The following is a 13,997-nucleotide window of genomic DNA, read 5'->3' on the forward strand; positions in this document are numbered from 1 at the left end:
CCTCCCTCCCTCCCTGACTTGCTGTAAAGCATCAAAGCAGGAGCCGCTTACGGCAAGCCAGGGAAGAGGGATACCACCACAGTCTGTATGGCGCTTCAGCGGCGCCGGTGGCAAACCCCTATGTACAGTGCATGTGTGACATCACTGCATACAGCGCATGCGTGCAACAACGCACATGCGTTGTACGTAGCTGTTTGCCGCCAGCGCCGCATGGACGGTGGCGGGATCTGCTCAGGGCTACAGCCGTGAACGGAGGATCTTTCACATGTGGCTGGGGCGGCAGGGAAGCACCCCATGGGGTGCCTTCTTTTCACCCTCCCAGACATGGAACTCAGGGTGAATCACCCCCTCACCCCCACCTTGTGACGCAACTGCTTCCCTTTTCCATTTACTTCAATTAAACATCTTGGCTCTCTTCTGTTTGTAATTAATGGGCAATAGCCAGTGTTAGTCATACTCAGAGTAGACCCATTAATATACAGTGGTACCTCAGGTTACATACGCTTCAGGTTACACACTCTGCTAACCCAGAAATAGTGCTTCAGGTTAAGAACTTTGCTTCAGAATAAGAACAGAAATTGGGCTCCGGCAGCGTGGCAGCAGCAGGAGGCCCCATTAGCTAACGTGGTGCTTCAGGTTAAGAACAGTTTCAGGTTAAGTATGGACCTCCGGAATGAATTAAGTACTTAACCTGAGGTACCACTGTAATAGAGCTCAATAGCTTGATTTCACATTACATACTAAGCCCAAATTACGGCTTAGTGCAAAAATGCTGGCTTTTGAGGCAGAGATAGCAGCCCCTTTAGCCAATGTTTTGCTTGGCATGACATCTGAACCCTGTTACAAATGATGGTTAAGGAGGAGATAGCCTAGGCTTGGACAACACACTAAGCTAAACCATGACTTAGCTGCTGCATGGAGCAGCAAAGTTCCAGGAGCTATCTTTATTTGTGTTGAACGGTAAGACAACATGCAAACCAAGTCATTGACTATATTCTGAGTATGACTTAGTAGTTGGATACCACCCTGTGGGGTTTTACAGTTGCTTTATTAGAGCTGGATTGTGCCAGTTAATTTTACATGACCTAAAATGTACTTAATATTTATTCTACAAGCAATTCTTGTTCAAGAAAGGAGAAGTGCTTTTCCCTAGATTATATATTTTATGCTATTCAGTAATTTAATTTCTTTGGGGCTTTCAGCTAGTCTTACTGTTGTCTTTGTGTGTGTGTGTTGACTCTTTGACCCTTGAAAGATTAGAGTGCAAGTGAGCTAATAACTATTTGATTCTACTGGAAAAGCATCTTGCTAAGTTGCCTGGAGAGAAGCAACAATTATTATTCAGCTTTAGAGGGTCAGAGTGGAACCATAGGGCTTAGCCACTGACTGCTCTTTTCATTCCCATACAATGCCGAGTGCGTCTATTCCCTGCATTAGAATTTTACCTTCTAAACTATTTAACCAGTATTGTAGAAAAATGTTAGGTAAAACAGTATATAGCCAAAATTTCCATAATTTCATAATGGTACAAGGACATGCACTGCAGTATGCTGAGATCTATATTTAATACATAGTTGATTTTCTGTAGAATTTATATTAAGTGGGGACCAAAATCCCAGAAGCTCTGAGGTGCTGTAAGGAGTGATATTCAGTGAAGAACTGCCCTGTTTTATGAATTGAGAAATTCCATTTGAAACAAAAAGGTACACAGATTTCTCAACAACAGTGAATCTCAATAAGCTGGGGTGTGTGTGTCTGTGGGTGCAACTGAAATACTTTTTCTGTGATGTTTTCTTTGTGAGTTCCTGACCAGCAGGAAGACTTCAGTTTAGACTTCTATGAGTGCTAACTGGAGGAGAAGTTGGGAGAAGGGCTATTTGTTTTGATTAGAAGTGGAACTGGTTTAACAGAATAGCTACTATACAAGCAAGAATGCAAGTATAGTAATTCTATCTAACCCGCTAAATCATATTATCCTGTAAATACAATTCAGCAGTGGACAGCTGGGTGGCATGACTGTGTTCACCTGTCTTCTGGAAGATTTTGCTGCTGCTTATAGGGAGGTAGAGGAGGAGGGGCGAGGTTGGTGTGGTGCAAATGCACTTGTGGGATCAGTGGATTGGCTACACAGTCCATTTACACTGTGCTGTTCTGTTGCTCCTGCTGTTGCACTTGTATTGCACTGACCTTGTTCCTTCCACCACCTAGTGAGCAGCAGTGACATGACTGACTGGAGGTCAGGTGAACACCGCTTCCTCACCAAGCTGTCTGCTACTAGTATTGATTGAATAAATAATATATTTGCTTAACCTTTAAAGTAAGCCTCCTTGTTTATCTGTCTTACGCCTGCTACTGTTTATGTGTCATTTGGGGAATAAGATATTACCAGAAATGGCTGGTAGCAGCAGAAATTAGGGGATTAAGGAAGGAATTATAGTCCTCATGTAAGATGGATGTTGGTGGGAGTCCTCAAAGGGTCAGTTAGGGAGGTAATCCTCCAAATTTCACAATTACTTAGTTTAGTTTGGGATTAGTTGTCATGTCCTTTATAGAATTTCTGTACAGATACAAGATTTCTTTTGAGAAAAAATGTTTAACCCTGGTGTCTCCTCTATTGATTGAGTGATGCAGTTGTGCTGTGAAATAAGGAACATCCATCAAGCTATTTCCCATGTGATGTTCACAAGCGACTCTTTAACTTAGGACTACTAAACTTCATAAAAACCAATGAAGGGCAACAAAGCCTGTCACTGTCTCATGTTTGCTGCTGGTAATTAATGTTGACATGAATAGGTTGTTATGACCCAAAGTAGGCTACCTGAAAACAAAACTGTAATGAAACAATGAAAACGATTTCATACATTCATCTGTTCTTCAATATTGTTCTGTTCTGCATATTCTCTCACACTCCACCCCCTCTATCTTTCTCTCCCTCTCTCTGACACACACACACACACACACACACACACACACACACACTTTCTCTCTTTAGCTTAAATTGACACAAAATTGGTTAAAATGTGAGGAGCAGACTACATTAAATGTTAAGCATATTCATTGCCCCTGAATTGATTATTTTTCATTCAGAAATAACCAGCACTGAATGCCCAATCAGGATTGGTACTTGTTTGTGTATGGGGTGTGTGTAGGAAAGCTTTAGCCCTTTACCCTCTTCTGTGCTATATATCTATGTATATGGGTTGGTATTTAGTTAGGAAATAAAAAGAATGCTGGTGTCTGGCAATTGCTAGCTTTTGTGGCACACATGTTCCATGGTTAATCATGGAATAGGACTTCTAGTGGCTCTCTAATATTTTTTTTGCCATTTTATCAAGGTGCATATACACACCAACTCTGTCCTGGAAAGGAACCATTGCTAGGGGTGGGGTGAACAGTACACCTTAAACAACATAGCCATAGAGCTGTTGCCAAAAGAAGTTGTTATGTGGTGAGTGATTTGTGGCTGAAACAAATAGAACAATGTATGGTGGGGTTCTCCTCCATAATGTTGTGCATCTCGGACCTGGAATGTGTTTCTGGTGCCTAATTTGAGAATCTGAAGATTTGCAGTATCACAGTTCTTAATGCAGCAAGTAGGTTCACGTGGTATGGCTGGGTTTGCTTGCCACGGGGAAGTCCAGTTTTAGTATAATTTATTGGCCAAGAAAGGATAAGGAGGCAATAGGTGTAGAGAGGGGCAGCATGGTAGAAGACACAGAAGAGAGTAGGAAGCAAATAGTCATGTAAATCTATCCATTAAACTCAACTTCAACATGAATTTTGGTTCTAAGATATTCATTTATTCAGATTCTGCATTGGAGGAGAAAAGTGGTGACTGACTCATGCTGTGGTCCATGTGAGGCTATGCTATTCTGCTATTTTCTGTAAACTGCTTTGAGGTTTTTCACAATCAAGCAGTGTATAAATTTTAGGAAATAAATATATAATGTGCATTGAAGCTCCATTTTTCCTTCTGTTATATTGGTTCCAGACTCTTGGCAAGTCTTAGTTAAGGCAGTTGACAATGTCTAGGGGGGGAAAAGGTCAGAATTTAACTTCTGTACCAGCATTATCTACTATTTCAGGTTTCCCAAATTTCCCCATTAACAGCAAATATCAGAACCCTGAAGTTGTTGCTGTTAGATTGTTTGTGGAATATGATAGGCTGCTGAATGTTCTCAAGGATATCTGTATCTTGTCTAATGAAACATCAACTGAAAAAGAGTTAATTAAATCTAAACTTTGTTCCATAGAGTCTTGTCTTTGATTTTTCTTCTTCCTTGAATCCGGCCATTCATTCACAATTATGTACCGCAGTTGATTTAATCTTCTTGTCATCACCTTCAAAGATCTGCATAACCATCATCCCTCCTTAATTATCCATTGCCTGACAAGTGTCAAGTTGTGCTGATTCTGTCCACTCCATTAATACGTCTAAGTGTGCATCCTTGTTTGTCAGTTTCTAATAAGATACCTTTGTGCTGCATGGTTGTCTACAGGCTTCTGTACACAAGCACATTTGGATCCCCCAAAGCCCCCTATATGTCAACAGAAGAAATCACTTCTTCCTCAGTACAATAAGCTGGTTATATATAAACTTCATATAATTTCATGCTGTTGTAATTTGTAATTAGTGTAACAACATGGGTGGGAAGGACCCCAACTGCTTTTAAATACTGCTAATTAATTGTTATTAAATAGTATTCATTACTTCTAAGGGCTGGTTCATAGTGGGCTAACTTACTTATTTTAGCGCTAGCAAGGGTTGCTCATTCCTTTCAGCAACGTAATTTATGAGCCTATAGTTTAGAATTGCAGCTGCAAGAACTTTCTCTGACACTTTGAAATGTGCATAGGAGACAGAAGTAGCTGAGAACTGTAAACTTCCAGCTCATATATTAAGTTGATCGTATGAATAAATGACTTCTGTGAAGGCAAGAGGCTACTGCAAGAAGGCCACTCTACTGTGTGAAACAGGCCATTATAGTGAATAAACACTGATGATATGTTTCTGATGGGATGAATTATTTCAAACATAATTAAGTGTGCAAGCATTTTATGAGAAAGGAAATTCTACTTTGAGGTAATTTTTGAATACTGATAATTCTACACGTTTGAATTCTAATACTGCAGTTTGAGCACAGTTGAAAACTAAGTGACCAGAGAGCATAATTTAGGGATGCCTATTCAGTGGCATTTACAAGGGCTGGAAATAAGTGGTGATACATCATGACGCACCATGAATCTCAATCTGGTATTCTTTTCCTTTTTCTTCTCTGTGCCGACAATACATTGACAATAGTCATTGATTGATTGACCCAATGGCAAGGCCAAAAGGCCATCTGTAGTCTTCAGAACAGAGAGGATTTTGTGAAAGAAAAGCTAACTAAGGATACAAACGCAGCAGCCAGATAAACATCATGTTTCAGGAAAAAAAACCAGTTTATTTGTAGAATAGCTCACACTCCAAAATGCTGCTGTGAGCTGTTCTTCAGGCTTCCTACTGGGTTCTTCCCAGAGAGAATGCAGGTGGAAAGATGAGTTAATGATCTAAACAATTAGAGATTTGCTGCACCCTTCCATCTGTCAAAGTCCGCTGAAATAAAAGTGCACAGTTTTCATTTGTGCCTCCAGCATCAAACTCAGCCTGAAATCATGTTGTGATTTGCCCTGCCCCATGGTACTGTCATTCTTATGGTAAGCGTTCTATGTTTTCATGCTGGGAGACTTCTATCAAACATATTAGTGTGCATTTGAGTACTAATGGGAATATTTCGTTACAAAAAATACAAATATAATTCTAGGAGCAGCCCTTTCTTTTGGAAAGTATGCTGAGTTACTGTTGTATGGTTTATAAAATTGCATCACAGCTCTACATTTTTTTTAAAAAAACATGCAAGGTTGTAACTTTATAGTAGAGCAATGATTTTAAGTATTACTTGTGAGAAAGTGGGATAAGTTACTTTTGAAATTAGGCTTTATACCAACAGAGAAGAAAGAGAATGGCTTCCTCTACTGGTGTATCTTAATAAAAATTAAAATGCTGATTTATTTTAAAATGTGGCATATTCACAAAATATATATGTTAATATGGATGATATTTGAAGTTAGGGCACATTTTACTTCGAATATCTTGGCGTATATTTGCTTAGAATGTGTTTTAGCTTTAAAAATATACCTAAGAAAGCATGTTGCTTACCTTTCCCATACATGTGATAACCTTAAATCAGGCACGTCCAAAGTCTATTTCGGGGGCTAATCTGGCCCGTCGGTCAATTTAATCTGCCCCCCATGGCAGTATATGTCCTGGTGTAAAATCATAAAAAAAGCTCAACAACTGGTCGGCCCTGTTGCATGTTCACTTCATCAAATCTGGCAGTCTTTGAAAAAAGTTTGGGCACCCCTGAATAAAGGAAAACTGCATTCTACAAGCCTATCTTCACTTGTCACTGCTCATGCAATTTGCTATATATAGGGATTTCTTATCTGTAAGAGTTAAAATGTTTTGGGGTGCTTATAAATTACAAAGTAGCAGAGCTGGATTTATAATGCAGCAAATGATATAGATCCTGTGCATATTCCTATTAACAAAATGGCCAAATGCACACAGTAGTTGACTCATTCAACTGTTGCTACAAGTGTCATGGATTGGCTGGATGCAGAGGAGTCGAGGGAGGCACCAGTTGAGGAACCCCCAAGAAGGCTCAGAGCCAGGAGATTGGTGGTATGATGACAATGAATGATCAGAGGGAGAAGAGGGAGCAGATGGTGAGGAGGAGGTGCTGGAAGCTGAAGAGGCAACATGGTTTAGTGCGCAGGAAGAGTCTGTGGTAGAGAGCAGTCCAGAAGCAGAGGCAGAAGAGGAGGCTGGAGAGGAGGGAGGCCAAGAGGCAGCGATGAATCAGGTTAGTGTCCCTCTGGCAGTGGCGAGGGCTGTGTGGGTGTGGTGGAGTCTATTCATCCTATGTGCCTTGCCCTGCCCCAGGCACCATGGAAACACACTAGAATGATGGGAGCAATGGTCCAACAGCATCTGGAGCTGCAGAAGTTTCCCATTCCTGCCTTACCTTTGACAAAACACATTACAGAATTCCTTTTGTACAAGTAGCCAGAGTTTAGAATTCTGTCCATATCAATAAGTATTAAGATTCCTGCATTTTTCTTAAAGAATCTCTCCACTTTGGAAACAATTGCTAACAAAGAAGTTACCATCAAGCCCCTTCAATGGATGGCTGACTTCAAAAGTGGAAGCATGCATCCTGTTGATGTGATTAGAACACTTGTTTGCTTAACAGTTTCAAACCCTTCTGCCTTGTGCCTATCTATCAAAAGACAATAGCTGGCCATGCTGAAAAACAGCTGCTTTAAACTACCCTTTAAAAGCTGTTCTTTCCCAGTTCTAAATGCTCTCTATGTTTCAGACGTTATTTTCTTTTGCATTAAAAACGCCTTGTTAAATGCAGATGCAATCTATGCTTTCAAGTGCTTTCTTGCAGTAAATACACAGGAACTTGCTTCAGATGTATTGAAGGATAGGGTGTTCCAACATTACGATGTGTCTGTCTTTCAGAATTGAGCTAGTTGTATGTAATTTCCTTTATACTTGCAGTTTCTGTAACCATTGAGGGGAGAAGGAGCCATTTATCAGTAAGAAGGATTTGCGTTTCATGTTTAGTGACAACCTGCATTTACTCACTGATACAAATTTCCACTAAGATTATATTTTGCAGAGGAAACCACTGGGTGTCTTGCTTCTCTCGTCTACTGAATTATTTGTCCCAGTTTTGATCACTGTATTCTTGGTCTGTAACTGAATTGTTGAACTTAACTTGCCAAAGATAAAGTATTCATTGTTGAGTACTGCTTTCCCCTCACTCCAAAGGACACTGAATCATTGCTAACTTCTGAATTGTGTCACTGTTGAGGACTAGTAATGTAAACCTCATAGCTTTTTCCTAATGAAACATTTGAGGCTTAGTTTTACATCTCCAGCTATAGTATATGCGTGTCTGCTCAATAAAGGGATGTGGGGAAAAGTGGTGTACCAAGGCTTTTAAAAAAGCACACACAAAAAGATACTTATTAAGGCTGGCATTTTGAAGCAGTAAATGCTCCTTTAATGTGGCTTTATCTGCTTCAGTGAGCACTGTGTTGAGAATCTGGGATATTCACACTGCAGATTCTAACCAAGCCCCTTTTCCATTCTTTTGAGCAATTTGGGCACAAAAACAATCCTTTCCTAGAACTTTTAGCAAAAGCAACTGAACTATGCAGGCTAATCAGCTGTAAATCTTTGCCATCTATAAAGCAGTTGATTAAGTGCCATGTAACAGTAGTTCAATCAGTGCCGAAGCAGAGTTGATCAAACAGATTTAAAGACAGACAGTGCTTTGAGACAGTAGACAAATTAACAGTCAAGTCTATTTCAAAGTAAGTAACAGATTTACTGCGTAAAACTTTTAAACAGCATTCCCATGTCTCTAGTCGCACAGTTTTCTCTAACCTTTGTATGTCTTGCTCTCCGTAATTGGGATTGGAGAAAAGGTATGAAATCAACGGCTCTAGGACTTACGGATGTAAAACTTGCAGAAATTTTGAAGCCATATAAAAGCAGTGTGTGTGTGTGTGTGTGTGTGTGTGTTTCGCCCCTAGGGAAAAAGTGGAAATTTGGGAAAAAAATGAAATATTTTGTTCTGTTTGTCAAACATTTTCATATCACAGGAGAAGTATGATGTATAACTTTGAAGACTGTCTTCAGAGGGGTAGCCATATTAGACTAGTTTTTGATGCAAGGGACTAACAACTTCATTATGGCACAAGCATTCTTGAACTACAGCCCACTTCCTCAGATTCATGAAACAAGCCACACTGAACACTGAGTCTCACTTTTGAGGAAACATGGATAATATTGTTATTCGATTTCATCTAGTGGACCAAAATTCTAGTATTATGAGAGAGAAATTTCTCTTAATGATGAATAATTTCATAAACTCATATTATGTCCCAGTTGCCTTTTACCTAAATAAAGAAGTCCTAATACCTTAGCTTTTCCTTATAATCTGGTACTTCATGAAAGTTTTAGATACTATTCTACACCTTTTCCAGCTCTACAAATAACCTTTTTTTGAGGTTGAGTTGAGCAAGAACTGTATGCAGTATTTTACATGCAGTTGCCCCATACATTTGTATAAAGGCTTTATAATACCAAAAGACTTAATTTAAATACTTGATAATTTTTAACATGTCTTTTTCAACATTACTATACTTGGTTGATATTTTTATTGAAAATTTCACCTTGATATCTTTTCTGATTATTACTATAATTTCAGACCCTCATTATTTTATAGGTGAAATTAGAACCCCATCCCCTGCCATGGCTATCACTTTATATTTACTTAACAATGAAATTTTTCAGCATATTGTTGCCTGTTGAGCCCAGACTGGAGAAATCCTTTGGAGTTATTTGATTTTTCCATTTTTCCATTTTTTAAAGCCATATTGAATATTTTGGTGCTGTCCACCAACTTTGCTACCTTTGATTCAAACCTACTTATAAATACATGAAATAGAACATTTATTCCAAGTACAGGTAGGGGATCTCACTACTTTTTTGTTTAAATTATGAAAATTGTTGTTTTACTCCTACCCTTTACATCATGTTCTTTAATCACTTACTGATCTAGAAGAAACCCAGTCCTGCAAAGGATTGGTGAAGCAGGATTTGCAGAAGCCTTGCTTATTCCGCCTATCAGCAGTGCTTGTCCTTCTGTATGATTAACAGTTCTAGCACTGAATAATGCTTTCAACTAATGTGCCTTGACAGATCCCTGTTACAATATCTACCTTCTAGTCATTTGGTTAGAAGGCTGACTTTTAGTGGTGAGTTGCGTATTTGTGTTACAAGATAGACAATTTTATTTGACAACATTAAGGACTCTCATTGTGTGCCATTTGGACCTAAAGATGTATTAATTTGTAATGTGTCAGTTAACTAATCCTAGAGCCCTGTTGCTCAGTGATTTAGTAGGTGGTGGAAGACGTTATAGCACAGTTTAGTTGAATGACACTAAACATTGACTAGCAAAAACCAATAACAACCCTACTTGACAGGGCCTTTATCCAGAAGCCTTGTTTTCACTTTTACTGAAAATATTATCAGTGGAGGATCAATGGCTTCTCAGCAATGCATCAGGGGAGGAAAGAGCACATGCTTGCTGCAATCCTGTTAATTATGAGTCCCAGTGCTGATGCTATCTGCATTTTAAAAATATTTTGTGTCAAACACAAAAATGCGTTTAACCATTTCTGATTTGGTCCTGTTATGTAAATGAAGAAGACATTTCTGATTTGAAGAAGCCACACCAGGCTCCATTCATCATTTGATATATAATTCTTTTGACATTTCAAACTAGCCCACTGGTTCACTATTTTAGTCCTTTCTTTTTGTCTGAGAAAAACAAGTCAAAACAAATGCAGAAATTATTTTGGAGCCTTTACCATGTTTGTCTCTTCTCTAGTCATTACCTGGAAAATATATACTCTTTTGCTTGCCTCTCTATCTGTATATTTACTCCTGCAGGGCAAACTGCAACTTTGCTGAGGGGTGGAAGCAGGAAAGGAAGTATCTTGAACAGGGAAGCTGTATATTTACAGGATTAAACCCTCTTCCTTCATAATTGGGTCATAACCAATTTGGAAACCCTCACAGTTGCTTTTAAGGGGAAAAAGTTGGAATTTCAGATCATGGCTCATCTGCATTTCAGTTGGTTTGGTCGTAACGTTGGAGGGGGAGAATGAGTGGACAGCCTTTCTTATCAGCCCCCCAAAGAGAGATTCTCCCGAACTTTTGTTTCTTGAATCACTTGTTTTGACCGGGTTACTGGTTTTGTGTATTCAGGGGGTTGACATTTACAGTTAAATATAAGTTTTGTTTCACTGCAAAAGCATCTCATTAAAAGAACTTCTGGTTTCGGTTTTGGCTTGACTTCCTCTTCCCAAGAAGTAAAGATACAAGGGGCAATATAAAACCTTTTACGCAAGAGTCAAGCTACTCACTGTTCATTAAGGTTAGTCATCAATGCAAATACTGATTTTACAGGACTTGATGGATGAATAAGACCATACAGATGATCATTTCACCACACGCTTTTCCATAGACCTGCATTTCATATGTGGCAAAGTACTATATTTTTCCCTCTTGGGAAGATGATATAGATGACCAACTACTCTGGAATGAGACAGTGCTCTCTGCAGGGTTGTTGCCATCTGTCTGGGCTCAGTGTCTTAAGAAACACATAACCATCACTTCTCCCCTGAAAAGATGGGTCTGGATCCAGTGCTTCTCTGTGAGCTAGATATTTTTGTTCTTGGGTGGCAAAAGTGCTGATTTGGAGTTTGGCTGTGCTCAGCAGGAAGGGAGCTGTCCGCTTAACGGTTGTTAATATTTGTTTGGTTCTGGACTATACTGCTGTCTGATATCTGTAACTCTCATTATTCACTCACTGGGTGGCAGTTACGGATGTAAAGTTCATTAAAAGCATTTGCTGAGAAAAAATTTAGGCAAGGTCAGAAGTTGTTGCTTGAAAACTTGCACAAGATGGACAGCTGACACCTACTATTTAAGCCTCTGAAAACAAATATCTATCCATTTTTAGCTATCTGCGAGGAAATTACAGATTTGCTAAGTATTTCTTAAATTACAGCTGGCAACTAAATGGGAGGTGGACATTTCCTCCTCATTGGTGTTTTTCTGTTGTGGAGTAAACTTCAAGTTTGTTTACATTTTATGGTATCCTTATTTTGATTAAGTATATCTGCATGACAATGGCATTGGGTAGTTGAATAATATCGCTGTGGTTGCTGGACATTCTCTAATTGAAGTTATTAATACCTTTTTTAAGATTTGAAAATCAGTATTTTTTAAATACCCCCACTTGTAAAATTTGCTATAGAGATGTGAATTTAACATTGAAAAGATGAAGAAATGTTATGAACTAGTACCACATCCCCACATAGCACAACACCGTGTAACCTGAACATAAAGTTTTATTCCTTGTAATGTTTCATCCTTAGCAACAGTAAAGACCTAAGCTTTATGTGGGATCATATAATTTATCTACTCTGAGCATCCTCCTGTGTAAGCATTGGTTGTAAACTTTTGGTACTTTCGGTCATTGCTTCTGCACAGATGGGATTCTCAGGACAAATTGGCTATTGTTGTTGCTTATTTCGTTTATGAATTGCTTACCATGAGGTTTCTTGAAGTTATTTGCAATAAAAATGACTTATAAAACTGTTACATATATAAAAACAGTTAAATACAATTGCATATAAAAACAATTGCAAGAATGGTAAATATAAAAACAGTTTAAAACAGCAATACATACATAAAATCAATTCAGATCCAGGACGGATACCAGCTGCAATAAATATTTTAGATGTGTTGGTAGAAGGCAATTCTAGCTAGTGAGGTTACCTGGGCCTAGAGTGACAGAGATGGATCTAAGAGCACCTCCGGTTTATAAACCTGCTCCTTCAGGGGGAATACAACCTTATCCAAAGCAGGCAGTTGACCAATTGCCTGGACTCAGGAGTAGCCCACCCACAGCACCTCCAGCTTGCCAGGATTGAGTGTTGATTTATTGGCCCTCATCCAGCCCACACCCAAGTCCAGGCTCCAGTCCAGGGCTTGCACAGTCTCTGCTGATTCAAAGAAATAGAGCCGGGTATCAGTGGCGTACTAATCAGACCTCACCCCAATCTAATGAGTGCTCTCAATGGCCTCATGTAGATGTTAAATAGAGGCATCTTGTGGTGCAGTTGCCAGGGGACAACACTTAATCACCCAGTGCTATTATCTGAAACCAACCCTGGATATTGGACTTTTCTAAAGGCTGAACTTCAGGAGGACCACCAAGAATGCCCCATCAGAAGATCTTGATGGTCTGGTGGAGCACGGCCCTTAAGTACTTTAGGCTCAAGTTGTTTAGGGTTTTTCAAACTAGCACAAGAACCTTAAACTTGGCCTGGTACCAAAGTGGCAAATGATGTAAAGAATACAATAAAACATTTATATAAAATGATAATTAGTAGTGTAACATTTGTATCCTACTCTCCCCATCAAGGAATTTAGGGGAGTGCATCCCCATTTTATCCTCCCACAAGCCTGTAGGGTAGATGAAGGTGAGCGTGAAGTAGTTAGCCAAGTTTATCCTTGTATCTGTTCTGTGACAAGAAGATTTGTAACACTTTTAATAATACTAATACTAATGCTACTAATAATTTATTTATACCCCACCCATCTGGCTGGGTTACCCCAGCCACTCTGGGTGGCTCCCAGCCGAATATTAAAAACACAATACAGCATTAAACATTAAAAACTTCCCTAAACAGGGCTGCCTTCAGATGTCTTCTAAAAGTAAGATAGGCCTAGTTGCTTATTTCCTTGACATCTGAAGGGAGGGCATTCCACAGGGCAGGCGCCACTGCCAAGAAGGCCCTCTGCCTGGTTCCCTGTAACCTCACTTCTTGCAGTGAGGGAACCACCAGAAGGGCTTCGGTGCTGGACCTCAGTGTCCGGGCTGAACAATGGGGGTGGAGACGCTTCTTCAGGTATACAGGACTGAGGCCGGAACTTATACATACGAGATCAGTATTTTAGACAAAACTATACAGTTAGCATATACTGAAGAATCAGAAAGTGAAGTAGTTTGTTTCCAGCATTATCTCAGGTAAAACTGAAAGATACACACAGCTTCGTGAAGTGTTAAATTCTGAGTTTCACAATTTCTTTTAAAGCAAAAAAAGCAACATTTGTATTTGGTTTTGATGGGTGAACAAACATCATTAAAACATCATTAAAAGCTTGTTGGACATAGAGCTGTTTAACACCTTAATTAGAAACCAGGATGAAACTTGTGTCACTTGGAACAAGAAGCTTAGTGTGTTTCGGACATCTGTCATGGCAAAGTCAAGACTATAAAGTTGTCAGACCTTCT

The 13,997-nt window shown here is 39.3% G+C and overlaps 1 protein-coding gene across 2 annotated transcripts in view; it reads left to right on the forward strand.

Annotated features, from left to right (window-relative positions):
* ANOS1 (anosmin 1) overlaps positions 1-13,997 on the forward strand; it is a 79,977-nt gene that overhangs the window by 14,091 nt on the left and 51,889 nt on the right. The gene's annotated exons all lie outside the window — the stretch shown is intronic.

This window comes from Podarcis raffonei, chromosome 4 (assembly GCF_027172205.1).
Source record: "Podarcis raffonei isolate rPodRaf1 chromosome 4, rPodRaf1.pri, whole genome shotgun sequence".
Lineage (NCBI taxonomy): Eukaryota > Metazoa > Chordata > Lepidosauria > Squamata > Lacertidae > Podarcis > Podarcis raffonei.